Source organism: Impatiens glandulifera, chromosome 6 (assembly GCF_907164915.1).
Source record: "Impatiens glandulifera chromosome 6, dImpGla2.1, whole genome shotgun sequence".
Classification (NCBI taxonomy): Eukaryota; Viridiplantae; Streptophyta; class Magnoliopsida; order Ericales; family Balsaminaceae; genus Impatiens; species Impatiens glandulifera.
In genome coordinates, this window is record NC_061867.1 from 19,047,520 (window position 1) to 19,062,978 (window position 15,459).

Below are 15,459 nucleotides of genomic sequence, written 5' to 3' on the forward strand. Positions count from 1 at the left end.
TTATTAGTTTGAAAAAATATATATATCTATATAGTAAGAAAAAAATACTTAATAATCAGATTAAGAAAGATAGTCAAATATATATAAAAAATTAATTTAAAAAGTAGAATAATTTATAGAGTTAATTAAGAGAGAGAAATTATGAATTGAGATAAAAATAATTTGTGTATAAACCTTCATATTCATCTATTAAACATTATTATATATATTGTTATTATATATATAAAAATAAATATGTTATGTAATATTATATATCTTTATGAAAAAAAATATTAATAAAAAATATTTTATATTATTAGTGTGAAAAAATATAAAAATTTATATAGTAAGTAGAAAAAATACTTAATAATTAGATTAAGAAAGTGAAATATATATATTATGAAAGATATTTATTCTCATACTTAAAATGCAGTAAACATCTCAGTAATTTATCCCAACCCAAAAACTCAAACTCAAAAGAATATTTTCAGAATATTCATTTTTATAATAAATTTTAATTTTTTCAATATTATTTATATATTTATCTAAAATTACAAATTGAACCCATAACTTTACACCAACTTATTAATTCTTTTAAATTCTCATTCAATTATGTATACAACTGCATAAAATAAATTAAACATTATTACATAAACACAAATTACATCTCACAAACAAAAAAATACAACAAAACAAACATTGTTAAAATTATCATATAAATATATATATTATGAAAGATATTTATTCTCATACTTAAAATGCAGTAAACATCTCAGTAATTTATCCCAACCCAAAAACTCAAACTCAAAAGAATATTCTCAGAATATTCATTTTTATAATAAATTTTAATTTTTTCAATATTATTTATATATTTATCTAAAATTACAAATTGAACCCATAACTTTACAACAACTTATTAATTATTTTAAATTCTCATTCAATTATTTATACAACTGCATAAAATAAATTAAACATTATTACATAAACACAAATTACATCTCACAAACAAAAAAAAATACAACAAAACAAACCTTGTTAAAATTATCATATATATATATATATATATATATATATATATATATATATATATATATATATATATATATATATATATATATATATATATATATATATATATATATAAAGATTAGAGATAAAAAAAATAAATTAAGTAGAAATTAATATATATAGATTTTAGTTGAGAGAAATATTTAATATTGTTATTTAAAATATTTATTTATATATAACCACCTATTTAAAATAAATAGTCATAATTTACCTAATATATATATATATATATATATATATATATTTAAATTTTTATATATTATGAAAGTGAAAAAAAAATTAGAAAAAAGAGTAATATTAAGAATTAATTAAAAAGATAAATTATGAAATGAAAAAAATCTTGAATATAAAATAAAGAAATTAATTTAGAAAGTAAAGTAATTACATAGAGTTAATTAATAGAGAGAAATTATGAAATGAGATAGAAATCCTAATGAATTTGTGTATAAACTTTCATATTCATCCATTATTATATATATTGTTATTATATATATAAATAAATATGTTAGGTAATATTTTATATTTTAATATAAAAATTATTTTATATTATTAGTGTGAAAAAATATAAATATTTATATAGTGAAAGTAAGAAAAAAATACTTAATAATTAGATTAAGAAAAAAAGTAAAATATATAAAGAAATTAATTTAGAAAGTAGAGTAATTTATAGAGTTAATAATTTGTGTATAAACCTTCGTATTCATCTATTAAACATTATTATATATATTGTTATTATATATATATATATATATATATATATTAATAAAAAAAATATTTTATATTGTTAGTGTGAAATATATAAAAATTTATACAGTAAATAGAAAAAAAAATACTTTTAATAATTAGATTAAGAAAGAGAAATATATATATATTATGAAAGAAATTTATACATCTCTAACTCAAATACATATTCTCATACTTAAAATGCAATAAACATCTCAGTAATTTATCTCCAGCCCAAAAACTCAAACTCAAAGGAATATTCTCAGAATATTCATTTTTTTAATAAATTTTAATTTTTTCAATATTATCTATATATTTATCTAAAATTACAAATTGAACCCATAACTTTACAACAACTTATTAATTCTTTTAAAATTCACATTCAATTATTTATACAACTGCATAAAATAAATTAAACATTATTACATAAACACAAATTACTTCTCACAAACAAAAAAAAAATACAACAAAACAAACCTTATTAAAATTATCATGAATTAAACATATAAATAAATTAAAATATAAATAAATAAAATATGTAAACAAATTAAAATATAAATTAATTAAAAACAAACTAAAATGACATAAATAAAAGTTTTGAAAACCTTTTGAGTATGTGAACAGTGTCCCTGCATATTTGAGTTTGGAGGAGAAAGATTTTGTAGGAAAACTTAAAATGCAGTTGAATAACCTATAATGGAGTTGTTTGCTGGTGGGTTGGAGATGATCTTATATTATGAGAGAGAAAATAAGTAAGATAAATAAATTAGGAAAAAGAAATTACTTGAATTTTGTGAATGATTGTAGAGTTAGAAGCTACACGACAAAAGCTGATCGACGAAATAAAATGCTCTGTATATGAAGATATCACTCTTCTCTCTTCAGTTGAACCTTGTTCATCTAAGATTATTTATAGGAATAAAATATTTGGATGGAGTAATATATTGGTTTAGTTGTAGTTATATACGTTAATATAATCAATATTTATTGCTAGTTGATATAATCAATATTTATTGCTAAATTCAATTAATAGATAATTATAATATGATAACTGAAATTTTTTATTTTTACATATTTTCATATTTAATATTTAATGTTAAACTGAATTAATATAAATAAAATAATTTTATAATGAATATAATATAATAATTTAAACTCTTATTATTTTTGCAATTTTTTATAATTAATATTAATGCTAAATTTAATTAATAAAAAATATTAATATATATATATATATATAAAAGAGTAACGGACATAGATAATTATGAAACTTAGTTAATAGAATTGATGAAAAAATATATATTTTATATTATTAGTGAGAAAATATATATATGGTAAAGAAAATAAAAAAAAATAATTAATAAAGATAAATGAAGAGAGAGAAATATATATATCTAACACATAAAAATATCTATGATGATGTAAATCATTTTGGAAAGAGCGTGATGTACACCTCCTACCTTTCAAAATTAAGCGTCATTAGATATATATAGATATGACGAGCCAAAAACTCGAAAAACACTCGACTGAGTGAAGAACTCGAAAACACTCAAGAAAACAAAGAAAAAAAACTTTTCAAATTATAGAGAGATTATGGAATGAGTGAAAAAGAGATATGAGATGGTGTGGGATAGAATGCCTATTTACATTGTTGAAATAATAAACTATTCATTAAATCATCAATTAATCCAAATGGCTGACATTGGTTGCCTCTTCATTTGCCTTAATATTTCTTCTTAATGAAGGGTAATTATTTGTCAAAATTAATTAAGACATTTATTTTGCAATACTCACGTTACATGATTTTTTCAATTTTTAATAATAATATTAAATTATCAAACAATTAATAATAATAATAAACTCATGTACGTTACACTAGGGATTAACAACATTTTGTCAATTGGTCATCAATGCATTTTTAATTAATTAATTCAAATTAATTTATACATTTGGATCAAATTTCACCCATTAATTTACGTTTGAATTTAATGTGAATTTGATTTAATTTTATTACCCATATTCTAATTTCCATTCATTAATGGAAATTGAAAGATTAACCCGGTGAAAGGTTCAACAGTTGAATTCTACATAGGAGAGGTAGGTGTAAAACCCTTTAAACCTTCCTTTATGAAAGTATATAACTTTACTAGCCGATTAGTAGACTCGATGTTCTTGAACTATTCAACCATTTTTGTAAACGATTACACACTTTCACATAGAATTCTCCCTGATACATGTCAAGCTCTCATGGTTGGGTCCGTTTTGATAATGAAACACGCGACTAGTTCCGTGAGAGGGTCTAGAATTGAGCCGTGCAATTCTTTCGAAATGGCTCCACTTCTCCCTCACATAGGTGATCTCTTTGCTCACAAAAAATCATTAGAATCGATATACTTATCCTCGTCAAAATATATATTGTTTCGTTATAGGATTAATCCTCAACAATAACTTTCCAAGTCCGTATAATTAGGTTGTTCCATTGAACATAGTTATTGGGATCTCCAGCCTGCATAGGTTGGGTTTTCCTTCATACCAATTTATAGTAGGCTAATATTTCAAACGACTTCAAACTATCTCTCTATTCAATAATCTGATTAGTGGATCCACAATGTTATTTTTGACTTATATAGTTAAATTTGATAACTCCATTAGAGAGTATAGTTTAATGACATTATGTCTAAGATATGCATGTCTAGACTTGTCATTGACTCTAAGCTTGTCCAATTTCAAATTACTATCACAATAATTAGAAATTTATGTTGGTACATTCTTAGTTAACCTTGGAACATCTACTAATAAGAAGCACAGTCATTTGTACATGCTTATCAATTAATTCCATACGTAGATTGCACTTCTAAGTGTAAACATATTTACTTTTAGACATAAAGTCTTTCATTTAATAATATCAATATATCATTTGATAACAACATCATATTTCGTGTAGTGCAATTCATATCCTTAATTGATTTAATCATTTTTATCGTAATTTTCAACGATAAAAATATCATACAAAAAACACATAATGAAATAATTTTCATTGTCTTCGTGATATATATAATTGTCACATCCACTTTTTAATAAAAGTATGATCAAATTTTCAAATCATTATTATAAAATTTGTTATAAGTCATATCAAGACTTTATAAACTTCCATTTTCATTTATTTCATAAAATCCTTTTGAAGACATTGATTCTTTAAAAAAATTATGAAAGTAATTTCAAAATATGACACGTTTCTTGATTTCAAAATCCTCAAATTTTAAATATTGATTTGAGCACCAACTCAGCAAATATAAACAACACATTTTCTTGTTATTTTCTTTCTTTTTGTAAAGTTGCGCAACTTTATCTTTTATAGAGAACATATTTCTCTAATAATAAATTATATTTTTATTAATCATAATATACACAATTATTTTTGTGTTATAATCAATAAAAATATTTGCCCCGACATTCGTGTTGGTATCCTTTTTAATGCACACACATTTGTATGATTTAAATAAATGATTTTCTAATCAAGAAATTGTCACACAATTCTTTTATAAATTTCTTTTGTTATACAACTTATACTTATCATACATTGAATAAGATAACAATATTATAAATATTTAATTTAATAAAACATTAATTTTTATACAAGAGATTATAATGTTTATTCATTTATAAATCATTCTTCACATAATCTTTACATAAGAAATTAAAAATATTTAATCAATTAAAATATTTATTTTAACACTTCATTTCTATAAAAGAAATTAGAATATTTAATCAAATAAATATTCACCGTATCACATTTATATTAATGATAAAATTGAACAATGTATATTAAATATATTATATTAAACCAAAATTAATATATATATATATATATATCCATATATATGAAATATATATTATCGCTTTTTTAAAATATTGTTATCCTAGTTGGTTAAAGGATTGTACTTGTTTTTGTTAGGTTGCAAGTTCGAAACCTACAAATAACATTTTTAAATTTATTTTTAACCGTTTTAAGTTTATGGGTGGGTCAACCCACAATCCGACCCAAGTATCCATTTACTCTCACATATATCCAAATTAACCACAGCTCTCGACCCGACAATCCGGACACTTTAAAAATTAAGCATCATTATACATATATAGATTATATAGATTAGTTAGTTAAAATTTTGAATTTTTATTATTATAATGTTTCGCGTTCATCAAATTTGGTGTTGAATCTTAAATATAAAATGTTGTTAGCCTAGTTGGTTAAAGGGTTGTATTTGTTATGTTAAGTTGCAAGTTCGAAACCTACAAATAACATTTTTAAATTTATTTTTAACCGTTTTAAATTTATGGGCGGGTCAACCCACAAACCGACCCAAGTATCCATTTACTCTCACATATATCCAAATTAACCACAGCTCTCGACCCGACAATCCGGATAGTTTAAAAATTAAGCATTGTTATACATATATAGATTATATAGATTAGTTAGTTAAAATTTTGAATTTTTATTATTAAAATGTTTCGCGTTCATCAAATTTGGTGTTGAATCTTAAATATAAAATGTTGTTAGCTTAGTTGGTTAAAGGGTTGTACTTATTTTGTTATGTTGCAAGTTCGAAACTTACAAATAACATTTTTAAATTTATTTTTAACCGTTTAAAATTTATGGACGAGTCAACCCACAATCCGACCCAAGTATCCATTTACTCTCACATATATACAAATTAACCACAGCTCTCGACCCGACAATCCGGACACATTATAAATTATGCATCATTATACATATATAGATTAGTTAGTTAAAAATTTGAATTTTTATTATTAAAAGGTTTCGCGTTCATCAAATTTGGTGTTGAATCTTAAATATAAAATGTTGTTAGCCTAATTGGTTAAATGGTTGTATTTGTTTTGTTAGGTTGAAAGTTCGAAACCTACAAATAACATTTTTAAATTTATTTTTAACCGTTTTAAATTTATGGGCGGGTCAACCCACAAACCGACCAAGTATCCATTTACTCTCACATATATCCAAATTAACCACAGCTCTCGACCCGGCAATCCGGATACTTTAAAAATTAAGCATCATTATACATATATAGATTATATAGATTAGTTAGTTAAAATTTTGAATTTTTATTATTAAAATGTTTCGCGTAATCAAATTTGGTATTGAATCTTAAATATAAAATGTTGTTAGCCTAGTTGGTTAAAGGGTTGTACTTATTTTGTTAGGTTGCAAGTTCGAAACCTACAAATAATATTTTAAAAATTATTTTTAACCGTTTAAAGTTTATGGGTGGGTCAACCCACAATCCGACCCAAGTATCTATTTACTCTCACATATATCCAAATTAACCACAGCTCTCGATCCGGTAATCCAGACACTTTAAAAATTAAGCATCATTATACATATATAGATTAGTTAGTTAAAATTTTGAATTTTTATTATTAAAATGTTTCGCGGTCATCAAATTTGATGTTGAATCTGAAATTTAAAATATTGTTAGTCTAATTGGTTAAAGAGTTGTACTTGTTTTGTTAGGTTACAAGTTCGAAACCTACAAATATAGTTTTCAAATTTATTTTAACCGTTTTAAGTTTATGGGCGGGTCAACCCACAATCCCACCCAAGTATCCAATTACTCTCACATATATCCTAATTAACCACAGCTCTCGACCCGGCAATCCGGACACTTTAAAAATTAAGCATCATTATACATATATAGATTAGTTAGTTAAAAATTTGAATTTTAATATTAAAATGTTTCGCGGTCATCAAATTTGGTGTTGAATCTGAAATATAAAATATTGTTAGCCTAATTGGTTAAAGGGTTGTACTTGTTTTGTTAGGTTACAAGTTCGAAACCTACAAATATAGTTTTCAAATTTATTTTAACCGTTTTAAGTTTATGGGCGGGTCAACCCACAATCCGACCCAAGTATTCATTTATTCTCACATATATCCAAATTAACCACAGCTTTCGACCCGACAATCCGGACACTTTAAAAATTAAGCATCATTATATATATAGATTAGTTAGTTAAAATTTTGAATTTTTATTATTAAAATGTTTCGCGTTCATCAAATTTGGTGTTGAATTTTAAATATAAAATGTTGTTAGCCTAGTTGGTTAAAGGGTTCTACTTGTTTTGTTAGGTTGCAAGTTCGAAACCTACAAATAACATTTTTAAATTTATTTTTAACCGTTTTAAGTTTATGGGCGGGTCAACTCACAATCCGACCCAAGTATCCATTTACTCTCACATATATCCAAATTAACCACAGCTCTCGACCCGGCAATACGGACACTTTAAAAATTAAGCATCATTATACATATATAGATTATATAGATTAGTTAGTTAAAAATTTGAATTTTTATTATTAAAATGTTTCGCGTTCATCAAATTTGGTGTTGAATCTGAAATATAAAATATTGTTAGCCTAGTTGGTTAAGGGTTGTACTTGTTTTGTTATGTTGCAAATTCGAAACCTACAAATAACATTTTTAAATTTATTTTTAACCGTTTTAAGTTTATGGGCGGGTCAATCCGACCCAAGTATCCATTTACTCTCACATATATCCTAATTAACCACAGCTCTTGACCCGGCAATCCGGACACTTTAAAAATTAAGCATCATTATACATATATAGATTATATAGATTAGTTAGTTAAAATTTTGAATTTTTATTATTAAAATGTTTCACGGTCATCAAATTTGGTGTTGAATTTGAAATATAAAATATTGTAAGCTTAATTGGTTAAAGGGTTGTACTTGTTTTGTTAGGTTACAAGTTCGAAACCTACAAATATAGTTTTCAAATTTATTTTTAACCGTTTTAAGTTTATGGGCGGGTCAACCCACAATCCGACCCAAGTATCCATTTACTCTCACATATATCCAAATTAATCACAGCTCTCGACCCGGCAATCCGGACACTTTAAAAATTAAGCATCATTATATATATATAGATTATATAGATTAGTTAGTTAAAATTTTGAATTTTTATTATTATAATGTTTCGCGTTCATCAAATTTGGTATTGAATCTTAAATATAAAATGTTGTTACCCTAGTTTGTTAAAGGGTTCTACTTGTTTTGTTAGGTTGCAAGTTCGAAACCTACAAATAACATTTTAAATTTATTTTTAACCGTTTTAAGTTTATGAGCGGGTCAACCCACAATCCGACCCAAGTATTCATTTACTCTCACATATATCCAAATTAACCACAGCTCTCGACCCGGCAATCCGCACACTTTAAAAATTAAGCATCATTATACATATATAGATTATATATATTAGTTAGTAAAAAATTTGAATTTTTTTTATTAAAATGTTTCGCGTTCATCAAATTTGGTGTTGAATTTTAAATATAAAATATTGTTAGCCTAGTTGGTTAAAGGGTTGTATTTGTTTTGTTAGGTTGCAAGTTCGAAACCTACAAATAACAATTTAAATTTATTTTTACCCGTTTTAAGTTTATGGGCGGGTCAACCCACAATCCGACCCAGGTATCCATTACTCTCACATATATCCAAATTAATCACAGCTCTCGACCCGACAATCCGGACACTTTAAAGATTAAGCATCATTATATATATATAGATTAGTTAGTTAAAAATTTGAATTTTTATTATTAAAATGTTTCGCGTTCATCAAATTTGGTGTTCAATCTTAAATATAAAATGTTGTTAGCCTAGTTGGTTAAAGGGTTTTACTTGTTTTGTTATGTTGCAAGTTCGAAACCTATAAATAACATTTTTAAATTTATTTTTAACCATTTTAAGTTTATGGGCGGGTGCACCCACAATCGGATCCAAGTATCCATTTACTCTCACATATATCCAAATTAACCACACTCTCGACCCGGCAATGACACTTTAAAAATTAAGCATCATTATACATATATAGATTATATAGATTAGTTAGTTAAAAATTTGAATTTTTATTATTAAAATGTTTCGCGTTCATAAATTTGGTGTTGAATATTAAATATAAAATGTTGTTAGCCTAGTTGGTTAAAGGGTTGTACTTGTTTTGTTAGGTTTCAAGTTCGAAACCTAAAAAACAACATTTTTAAATTTATTTTTAACCGTTTTAATTTTATGGGCGGGTCAACCCACAATCCGGCCCAAGTATCCATTTACTCTCACATATATCCAAATTAACCACAGCTCTCGACCCGGCAATCCGAACATTTTAAAAATTAAGCATCATTATATATATATATATAGATTACCTAAATTTTATTCTTGAATGAACTTCGGACTCCTCTATTCTAAATCAAACTTAAGAATTGCAAAACTACTAATAATTTCTAACCAAACAATAAATCAATAACAATTATTATTCTAGATAATGAATAAAGGCAATTAAAATATGAAACAGAAAACTCAATATTTTAAACTATTATCAATTACTCATTAAAAATGTAGCTTACAGTGATATAATAGAATTTAAAAAGTCTCAAAAAGCTTCTAGGATCACTAAGATTTCTTCTCTTTAAATTACATAAATATATAAACAATTCAATGTTTTAAACAAATAAAATAAATGAAATATATACGAAGAATGATATCACTGAATAAATGGTTGATTCGAGGCATGTGCTTAGCATATTTCCTTTAAAACAGTTTCATCGTCTCTGATTTGTGCTGAAACTTATTGCAGATGGTTGTCTCCTAATATACAATGAATCTAGTAGTTATTCTACACTGGAATCATTACGTATAAAACTTGACCAAAGTACTTGAACTATCACCGGGTTTCAACGAAAATGTCAAATGAAGAACTCGAAGATCACTCACAAAATAAGGAGAGGACTTTTGGAATTCTAGATTGGGAAAGGATAGAAAGGATCAAGATGATGTGGTTGTAAGAATTACATAGAAGGGATATTTATATTGTTGAAATAATAAAACCAACCATTAATCATTGATCCAACGGATGACATTGATTGTCTCTTCACTGTCCTTTATATTTTCTCTTCATTAGAAAGACACGTTACATGACTTTTTCAAATTGCTAATAAATTAATAGCAATAATCTCATAATAACAACATTGAATTAATTCAATTTGTTAATTTCTTCTTAAATCATTAAATATTAATCAAACAATTAACAAATTAATTATAATAATTTAATTATTTGGATCAAATTTCACTTTAACTTACGTTTGAATTTAATTTTATTTTATTTACAAAAATTCTCATTTCTATTCATTAATGGAATTTATGAATTAGTTTAAAATTCCAACAATCCTCACAATAATAGAAATTTAAAGATTAACCCGGTAAAATTCAAAAGTTGAATTCTACGTAGGATAGGTAGGTGTAACCCTTTGAACATTCTCTTATGAAAGTATATAACTAATCGATTAATAGACTCAATGTCCTTGAACTATTCATCCATTTATGTAAACGATTACACAATTTCACATAGAATTTTCCATGATACATGTCAAGCTCTCATGGGTGTGTTCGTTTTGGCCATAGAACACGCGCCTAGTTTTTTAAGAGAGTCTAAAATTGAGTCATGCAATTATTTCAAAGCGTCCCCACTTCTCCCTCACATAGGTGATCTCTTTGCTCAAAAAGAATCATTAAAACTAATATTCTTATCCTCGTCAAAATATATATTGTTTCGTTATTGGATTAATCCTCAATAATAACTTTTCAAGTTAGTACAATTAAGTTGTCCCATTGAACCTAGTTTTGAGGATCTCCAGTCTGCATAGGTTGTTTTTCCTTCATACCAACTTATAGTAGGCTGATGTCTTAAAAGACTTTCAAACTAACTCTCTATTCAATAATTTGGTTAGTGGATCCACAATGTTATCTTTGAATTACATAGTAAAATTTGATAACTCCATTGAAGAATATAGTCTAATGAAATTATGTCTAAGATGTGTATGTCTAGACTTGTCATTAACTTTAAGCTTGTCCAATTTCAAATTACTATCACAATAATTAGAAATTTTCGTTGGTACATTCTTCAATAACCTTAGAACATCTTCAAATAAAAGCATAGTCATTCGTACATGTTTACCATTTTTTTTTATTAAAATATTGTTTATTTGACTAACTAGTAGACAAAACGTCTTTAAGCTATTTTTTATTCGTGTAAGCAATTACATATTTTTTATAAAATATTTTATTTTTCGACATAAGTCAAAAATATAGATTATAACGTTTAATCTATCAATCATAATTTTCTTACATGATTTTCATACGTATATTGCACTTCTAAGTTAAACATATTCACTTTTAGACGTAAAGTCTTTCATTTAATAATATCAATATATCATTTGATAACAACATGGTATTTCGTGTAGTGCAATTCACATCCTTAATGAATTTAATTATTTTTATCATAATTTTCAACGATAAAAATATCGTATAAAAGACACGTAATGAAATAATTTTAATTGTCTTCATGATATATATATATATATATAATATATTCACTTTTTAATCAAAGTATGATCAAATTTTCATATCATTATTATAAAAAAATGTATAAGTCATATTAAGACTTTATAAACTTTCTTTTCATTTATCTTATAAAATCCTTTTTGAAGATATTGGTTCTTCAAATTTTTATGAAATTAATTTCAAAATATGATTATTGATTTCAAAATCCTCAAATTTAAAATATCGATTTGAGCCCCAGCTCTGCAAATATAAACAAGACATTTTCTTGTAATTTAATTTTTTTTGTAAAGTTGCACAACTTTATCTTTTGTAGAGAACATATTTCTCTAACAATAAATTTTTTTATATAATATACACAATTATTTTTGTGTTATTATCAATAAAAATATTTTCCCCCACATTCGTGTTGGTACCCTTTTTAAAATCACACACATTTATATGATTTAAATCAATGTTTTTAATCAAGAAATTGTCACACATTTTTTTTACAATTTTCTTTTGTTATACATATCATATAATGAATAAGATAACTATATTATAAATATTTAATTGAATAAAACATAATTTCTATACAAGAAATTAGAATGTTTATTTATATATAAATCAATCTTCACATTTTGTCTACATAAGAAATTAAAAATATTTAATCAATTAAAATATTTATTTCAAAACTTAATTTCTATAAACGAAATTAGGATATTTAATCAAATAAATATTCACCATATCACATGATTTGTATTAAAGAAATTATAATATTTCAAGCATCTTTGACCGAAGTTGCTTAAATACTTATTTTCGGTTGCATGTTTGTATCCCATAATATCGGCACGTTTGTCACATTATTTCCCAAATCACTATTTTTCTTGTAATTATTAGATTTTTAAAACATCAAATTAACAAGTCTTTATGATGAAATTGAACAATGTATATCAAATATATAATTGAATAGTTTATAAACATAACAAACAAATGATATGTCATATATATTATAGTTACTTTATATATCATTAAGCAAACTATCATATATCCCGTGCATTTGCACGAGTAATAATATAAAAAATCGTGAAAAAAATATTACGGTAAAATTTTTATGGGCGGGTCAACCCACAATCCGACCCAAGTATCCATTTACTCCCACATATATCCAAATTGACCACAGCTCACGACCCGGCAATCCGGACACTTTAAAAATTAAGCATCGTTAAATATATATAGATTAGTTAGTTAAAAAGTTGAACTTATATTGTTAAAATGTCACGCGTTTATCAAAATTTGGGTTGAATTAAAAATATAAAGTGTTATTAGCCTAGTTGGTTAAAAGGTTGTACTTGTTTTGTTAGGTTGTAAGATTGAACCATACCTATAGCATTTTTAATTTTATTTTTAGCCATTTTAAGTTTATGGGCGGGTCAACCCACAATCCTACCCAAGTATCCATTTACTCTCACATATATCCAAATTAACCACAACTCTCGACCCGGCAATCCGGACACTTTAAAAATTAAGCATCATTATATATATAGATTAGTTAGTTAAAAGTTAAACTTATATTATTAAAATGTCACGCGTTTATCAAATTTTGGGTTGAATTAAAAATATAAAGTGTTATTAGCCTAGTTGGTTAAAATGTTGTACTTGTTTTGTTAGGTTGCAAATTCGAACCATATCTATAGCATTTTTAATTTTATTTTTAATCGTTTTAAGTTTATGGGTGGGTCAACCCACAATCCGACCCAAGTATCCATTTACTCTCACATATATCCAAATTAACCACAGCTCTCGACCCATCAATCCGGACACTTTAAAAATTAAGCATCATTATATATATATAGATATCTTTATAAAATAAATCAATAATTAATTATTATATTAAAAATTTATCTTTAATCAAATACAAAATAACTAATTATATTAAATAATTATTCATGTCATCAATTCGTCAATTTCTTAATTTTCTTAATTGATGGTGACTTTTAACTTTCCATATGAGTTATTGTAATCCAAAAGACACATAATTTTTTTGAATTTTTTTAGAATTTTCTATTAAAATAAAATAGATATACAATAATCTTAGGTATATAAATAACTAGTTAATCATACATATTATGAATTAGTTATCATATTATTAGCTAATATATATATATATATATATATAATCAATCACTTAGCAACACAATATATAACTACAAATGTACTTCATGTCTTAATCGAAGTAATTACATTATCGTGCTTTGACTCATAATCCACGTGAAGCGACAATGCTCAAAACAAATCTAGGTGGATCGTTCTTACCGAGATAATTCTTGCGAAAATAATTTCGACTCACATAGTTGTCTCTTTGAAATAGTTGTCTCTTTGAATGCATTAATATAATGAGTTATAGCACAAATGAAATTCATTATATGTCATCTTTTAATTAATCACGCAATTTCTATAAAAGAAATAAAAATGCTTCAAAATATCATTGACAAAGTCATTTTAGCAAATTAAATCTCTATATAATAAACATTTAAGTGCCCCCAATTAATTTCATAATTTCTACATAGAAAATTAGAATGATTCCAATATTTATGATTAAAATCATTTAACGGAGCTCATTCATCTCATAATTTTTACTTAGTAAATTTGAATGATTTAAACATCAATGACTAGAGTCGTTTTAACAAGTCTGATTTCTACAAAAAAAAAAAAATCATTAACTACAAGAAATTGGAATGGTTTTAATATCAATAACGACTAAAGTCATTTTAAATAGTATGATTTCTATAAAGAAATCATAGACTATCTCAATTTATCTCATTATTTCTACATAAAAATTGGAATAGTTCATAAATCACAGTCATTTTAAACACATCAAAATTTCTACAAAAGAAATGATAGCCAAATTAGGATTCGAACAAGGGACCAGACTTCCGTCTTGTACCCTTGCGTCCGAACTTCGAACAACTGCACCAACGCGTCCTTTCATCTTGATACTACTATTTATGACATTTTATTTTCTTTTTAGATAAATTTATTTTTCTCCTTTTTTATTTAACTCTGACAAAAAAAAATTGATATATATATATATATTAATTAACAATAACATACCACATTCTTTATAATTAATTATTTAAAACGGAAACCACATATTTCAATTATAATTAAGTTTGTTTACAATAAATTACACCTATAGATTAGGTACATTTGCACGCGTAAAAATATATAAAAATTATTATTTATATATAAATATTTTAAATAAAATAATATTTTAATTGATTTTAATT